This window comes from Apium graveolens, chromosome 2 (assembly GCF_009905375.1).
Source record: "Apium graveolens cultivar Ventura chromosome 2, ASM990537v1, whole genome shotgun sequence".
In the NCBI taxonomy this organism is placed as follows: domain Eukaryota; kingdom Viridiplantae; phylum Streptophyta; class Magnoliopsida; order Apiales; family Apiaceae; genus Apium; species Apium graveolens.
In genome coordinates, this window is record NC_133648.1 from 162261075 (window position 1) to 162267935 (window position 6861).

Genomic DNA, 6861 nt, shown 5'->3' on the forward strand with positions numbered 1-6861 from the left:
GTGTGTACCAATCCTAGCAAATCTGCAACCCTCTCTCCATGTCCACTAAATGGAGATTTGGTCATTTTACCCAATAGATAAGACTCGCATGTAGGATATGATTCAAAATCAAAGGGGTCAAGTAACCCTTCCTTATGTAATGTCCGCAGTCTATTTTCACTAATATGACCAAGTCCGCAGTGCCACAAGAAAGTGAGATTTTCATCATCCCTTTTTCTTTTATTAGTATGTTCAATTTGTAGTAAGTTATGCTCTACGTCACTTACATACAGATCATTGTTTAAAATACCACTTCCATAAAGAACGTTATCTCTAAGAATTGAACATTTATTATTCTGAATAACAAACGAAAATCCAGCCAAGTCTAACATGGAATAGAAATAATATTCCTCACAATCGAGGGAACAAAATAATAATTATTTAGAACAATAGTCTTGCCCGTAGGCATATGTAAATGAAATGATCCTATAGCTTCAGCAGCAACTCTTGCTCCATTTCCCATCCGTAGAATCACCTCCTCTTCTTCAAGAGTCCTACTTCTCCTTAGTCCCTACAACGAATTACAAATATGAGAACCACAGGCGGTATCTAATACCCAAGTAAAAATTTGACTTAGTGACATATTAACTTCGATCATGAACATACTTGAATCAGAAGCGGTAGTCTCACTACCCTTCTTCTTCTTCAATTCTGCAAGGTAAACCTTGCAATTCCTCTTCCAGTGCCCCACCTTGTTACAGTGAAAGCAAACAGCTTTGCTCTTGGGGTCTTCAGCTTTTGGTGGAACCGGCTTTTTCTCACCTACTTTCTTCTTCTTGGAAGGGTTCTTCTTCCTTTTCTTAGGATTGGAACCTTCACCAATTAGAAGAACAGAACTCTTCTTAGGGGGAAAATTTGATTCCGCGGTCTTCAACATGTTGTGGAGTTCAGGCAGGCTGACATCCAGCTTATTCATGTAAAAGTTCACAACAAACTGCGAGAACGAACTCGAAAGTGATTTCAAGACCAAGTCTTGGCTCAGCTCCCCATCCATGGCAAAACCAAGTTGTCCAAGACGTTCAATCAAATTGATCATCTTAAGTACATGGTCATTCACAGATGATCCCTCAGACATCCTACAACTGAACAGTTCTTTCGATATCTCATATCGAGTTGTCCTCCCTGCCACATCATACAACTCTTGTAGATGCATAAGGATAGTATGAGCATCCATATGCTCATGTTCCTTCTGTAGCTCAATGTTCATGGAAGCTAGCATGATGCATTGAGCAACATTTGTATCATCTATCCACTAACGATACACAACATGTTCATCATTATGTGTATCGCTAGCAGGTTCAGTAAGCTTAGGTGAGTCAAACACATATTCCAGCTTCTCAACCCTGAGAACAATTCTCAAGTTTCGAAGCCAGTCAGCAAAATTAGGACCAGTCAACTTGTGAGCATCTAGTATACTCCGGAGTGATAGTGCAGAAGACATAACGAATATAGTAAATCTGTAAATGATGAACACATAACAACACTTAGCAAATATTCAATTTCATTTCAAGACACTATATGAATCGGGTGTTTATTCATAAGTGGCTCCCACTAATTTATCTAATTTATACAACCCCTGAGTGAAAATTAAGCATTCATAATGCTAGTGGAAATAGGGATCCTACATTCCATCACACAACCTCGGCTGTAGCACGAAACATCATGTGATGTTCAATAGGCAGACAACTCTTGTCAATTACATCTTATGTTATTCCCTAATAAAACTTTAGCCTCTTGAATAATTGAGTCACGGCTGTAGCACGACAAACTCAATACTCTAAGTCAAGTCTAACCCAACATTTTATACAATTGAATCAGTCTCCAACGGCCCACGGCTGTAGCACGTAACTACCTTTAGATTCTAATTCAATGTACACATCTCTATGTAATAGACAAGTATTTCTTATTCCGAAATCAAAGCCCTCGGCTGTAGCACGAAACGAAAATGATTTAAAAATAAGAACCACTTTCTACCATGTTGGAAGGCTATGACCGACACAAGCCCGTTGTGTCATTGGCCAATTACTACTTGATATTATTTAATTTTAGAGGGATTATATTATGTTACAATCATAATCATATTATAAAGAGATTCTTCCTTTTAAATTAAATATTTCAAATCAATAATCGATAATCAGATGATTCCCAGATCGGGGGGAGCATTGTCAAGAGGCATCACTTAATACCCCTTTCTTACAGATAGAAATATGCTTTTGACAGAATCATCCTTTCTCTCAATATTGAAAATTCATATTTAATTACATGTTTCATAAACACAAGAATCTCATGATTGTATTCATAATATTATTGTTAAGGCAAGAAACGATTCATATTCTAGATTTTCTAGAGCACGCCTTATATTGATTTAAGTTCACCTAAATCTATCATCGCATGGTAAACATAGGCATCTATCTCATATATAAAATTAAATAAACAAGTAAATGTACAGTGAAATAAAGTAAATGTGTTTGGTTATGGCCCCATCCTATGTGATCTTTATCAAGCTCATGATAAAGATCAAGGTCAATCTAATATGGTGATGGAAATAAATACAACTACTTATTACATAAGTCTTCTTCTTTGTTTAGACTTCTTGTATGCCTCGTCTTGTTCTTTGTATCACCTCCATTGGATAGCCTTCTTGAGTCTTCAATTATATTACAAAGATTGAAAGTAAAACTAATCTAATGAACTTACAAGAATAACTCAAGTTACATTCGAGATTTATGATTACAAAGATTGACGACATGCAAGTCGTATTTAAAACCAAAACCAAAACCATTACACTAAGGTCGAAAGACCATAACCATCCATCATGATCATACAACACATAAAAGCATGTTAAAACACATAATCTGATCTTAACATATCATATTATCCATGATCTAATCATAAAAAAAATATGATAAAAATCAGAAAAATCAGAATCAAATCAGAAAAACAAGAATCACTGTTTACGGGCAATAAACGGCGTCAAAAGCCTTACAGACGAGTCGTTGATAGCTTTTGCTATCAGTTTTGTTCGGATGCTCGTTTACCTATGGAATAGGGTATTCGTTTGGGTAAATCGGACACCAGACCCAGATTTCAGCAAAGCTGCAGCAGCCAATTCAGAATCCGTATCTAATATGATTCTCATAATTAGAACAAACATAAATCATGTATATATCAGTATATATATATATATTACATAATCATCTTATGATTATACAACTCACATGAATATCATATATTCAAAACCATACATATATAAGCATATTATATCAACATCAAATCATGGCGAATCACGTACATGCTCATATATCGAAAAAAGTTAAAAACATAAACGAATTAAAAACTTTTCAAAAGTAGCTCTGATGCCATTGAAGGATTTTTAGCACATAAACGCAACGAAAATGTAAATTTAAATCTTAAAAAAAACCGAAACCCTCTGCAGGATCTATAACGACTCGTGTATTTTTGTATTATTTAAATGGGTAATTATGGAAATTATTAAATAAATAAAATATGTGTATTGGTTTTGACCACTATGTGTTGTTTGATTATTATTTATGTGTGATTTATGAGGCATAGGGTCGTTCGTGTAATTAATTACGGACTTGTATTGAATTGTTTTCACTTTTAAAAGTGGATTTAATACAAATTTATTTGTGTAAATATGTGGATTGTCTCTAAAATTGTTTTTATGACTTTATAATCTCAATATTTATTTTTGGGATTTTATAAAATTCAGAAATCAACATTTCATTAATTATTTAGCCCTGTATGATTTTCTGATTGCATTTATTTATAAAATCTGTATGTAATTCCCGAATTCTTCAAAAATTATGAAGCTCATATTTATTCAAGTTGGGAATATACCAGGAATTTTAAAATTATTTTGGAAATTTTTGGGATTAATTTCACCTGCGCGTCGATTCGTTTATTTGATAAAAGCGGGTATAAATGGCGATTTAGGAATTGCTTTAAAATTTCGAGATTTACGTTTTTATTAACTTCGGGATATTTATAACATTTTAAAACTATTTTCGTGATTTTCTGAATGTGTTTTAAGTGCAACTAGGTTCGTTAATTGTTAATTACGGGTCGATACCCCGCTTGCAAGTGGAAAACCAGACACGTGTTGAATTTCCAGCAGCCTTTAGCCACGTGTTAGTTGCTGATTGGGAGAAATAAATAAATAAATTATTAAAACACACAGCTCCTACTTCTCATCTCTCTCTCATTTCTCTCTCTTTACTCCCTCTCTCCCCTGTTTCCCTTCCCCTGTATATTCCCCATCTCCTGCGTGTTGTGCCCAGTTCCAGTAATTGGCTCCGCCGGTATTGCTTCACTTCCCTCGCCGCCGGTATACTATTCCGGCGAGGGTTAGCTGTGGCGCGCTTGGTTATGCGGTTTCTTATCTGTTATGTATGTATCCTTGTATATTGTTATGTGCTGTGTATGATTAGTTGTACAGTGATGTTTGGTTTTGTGCCATGGTCGTCTTCCGGCCGTCTGGGTCTGTGATGTTTTCTGAGTGTGCAATTATTAATCGGGTTTTTATTTCCTGCAGAAAAAAAATTAATTTGAGTGATTTCGTGAAATAAAGATTTTTGCGGGAACTATTATTAATTAATCGGCGAAATTTCGAGTTGCAAACCCGGGAATTTATCGGGTACCCGCGAAATTTTACCGCCGTCCGCGATGAATTTTGATGAGCGGGCGGTGGACGGTGATGATATAATTCTGAGTCCTAATATTTTAAATAAATAAATATAAAAGAATACGAATAAAAATATAAGATGTAATAATAATAATTAGTTGGTTAAATCGGTGTTTGGGATTTGTGAAATGGATTTCGGTTGTATTGGTGGAATGAATTATTGGATTGTTTGTTGTTGTGATTTGACGTCGAGTTGTTCGACGGGTAGGCCGATAAATAATGGAGGTGCTGCCCGAATTTTTGGAAATAAAATTCAGAAATTCGGGACATACCCTGTAATTATCGGAACGTCGAACGAGTATAAATAAGTATATACATATATTATGTGTGGAACATGATTATATGTGGCGGTGAATGTTCTGTTAAAACTCAATAACCCTAATTTCGTAAAATGACAAGTATACGTATTTTCTGAAAACGAACACCGAACCGATTTCCGAGATTGTGAACCCTAATTGGTGTGTGTGTTATTATAATATATATAATTACGAGTCGGGTTTGAATATCGTTGGGTAGAATTGGTATCGAGGATATGTCAAGCATACCTAGACGTCTAATGTAGGGTATTTCGGCTCTGTAGGTATTAATCAAAGGACTCACGAAGTGATATCGAACTAAAGATAATCTAGTGATCAGTCGACAAGCGCGGCGAGGTTCCTAAGCGAAGGACCTGGGCATTGAAGTCGGATCCAGGATAGTCAAATAGTAAAGCGATAAAGCTGAGTGTCCCGAATCGGTTCAAGGTCAATCAGAGATAGTTGTATCGCTCTGCAAGGCAAGTACCCTGACCATTCTTTTATGGTTCAGTATATGTGAATAACTAAATGTTGTACTTTCGTAATGGAACAGAAACGTTTTAAGTTACGTATCCCCCGTATTTGAAAATGTTGTTTAAAATTTTGTTTTGGGCAAAAGTAACTTCTGAAAACACCAATCTCTAAATGTGATTTAAATGAAAAGAGGTTTGAATAGTTTGCTGTAACAGAATTGATTTTGAAAAGAGATAGGTAAAAGTGATGATTTTGAAAACTGGATTAAAACGATCAGATATGGGATACGTTGGGGCCAGAGTAGGCCTATTGAGGTGGCGTAAGAGGCTAATTCGGTTGCGCGCACTGTATAACCGATTAGTCCAGCAGGTCAGAGACCTAGCTAGTCTCTGAGTTCCCGAACAGGTAAATGAGATGGCAGTTGGAGCCATAAATGAGATGGTAGTTGGAGCCGTCTGGTGTTGATAGCCTGATCAGCTGTCTTCACATATCCGCTACGTATCTGATTTGGTTTTGTGTGATTCTCGTAAGGGCATGAGTAGTTGATATAGCGGATTTGGAAATGAAAATGGCATGCTAGAATTTTTTACTGGTATTTATGCACATCACACTACTGATGTTGTTGTTTTACAGAGCATGCTAGTTTGATATCCAGTTTATACCTGTTTTACATGTTTCTGGCAAGATATGAATTATGTTCCTATAACTGCTTTACTTTAACTATTTTACTTGTTATTCATATAGTGGTGCTGCTGAGCAAGCAATTGCTCACCCTTGTAGAATATTTTATATGTATTGCAGATGCCTAAGTGATGCTTCCGCGATAGTCAGGGCAGAGTTCCAGCTCCTTTCGAGTCAGACTCCTCTGAGGTAGTTGTGTTCAGACCAGATGAGGTCTGTTGAGTTGCTGCATTAAATTAGTGGTCAGGATTGTGTAAGGTAATTTGAGTTGTGTTAGTTGTAACCTAAATCATACTTAAACCTGGAAAAGGTCTTGGTAAAGGGGTCGTAGTTATGTATTATTAATAATTATAATTGTTATTATTGTTGTTGATGACGTCAACTCCTGACCCCGGGGTTGAGGCCGTCACAGGATCCATGCGAAAAAATAATATTTAATTCGTAGTTCAGTATGTTTACTTTAAGAAGTTTTATGTTAATGGAAAATGGAGGTATTTAATAGCGATCCAAGAATGATGAACGGAAATCCCTAGTAGCTGCTCCTCAAGTGTGAAGCACTCCACCAGTATCCACCAAGAGATCAATGTAATGGAGGAGGAAGAGGTTGAGAGAATTAGTTGCCTCCCTCTATTTTCTACTTTAGAATTAGGGTTAATTATTTGGGTT

The 6861-nt window shown here is 36.0% G+C and overlaps 1 long non-coding RNA gene across 1 annotated transcript; it reads left to right on the plus strand.

Moving 5' to 3' along the window:
- The first annotated feature begins 4266 nt into the window (after nt 1–4266).
- On the plus strand, nt 4267–6639 carry LOC141706113 (uncharacterized). Its single transcript, XR_012568645.1, has 3 exons — nt 4267–4449; nt 5325–5519; nt 6316–6639. It is a non-coding gene; the product is annotated as an uncharacterized LOC141706113 (long non-coding RNA).
- Nucleotides 6640–6861: the final 222 nt, after the last annotated feature.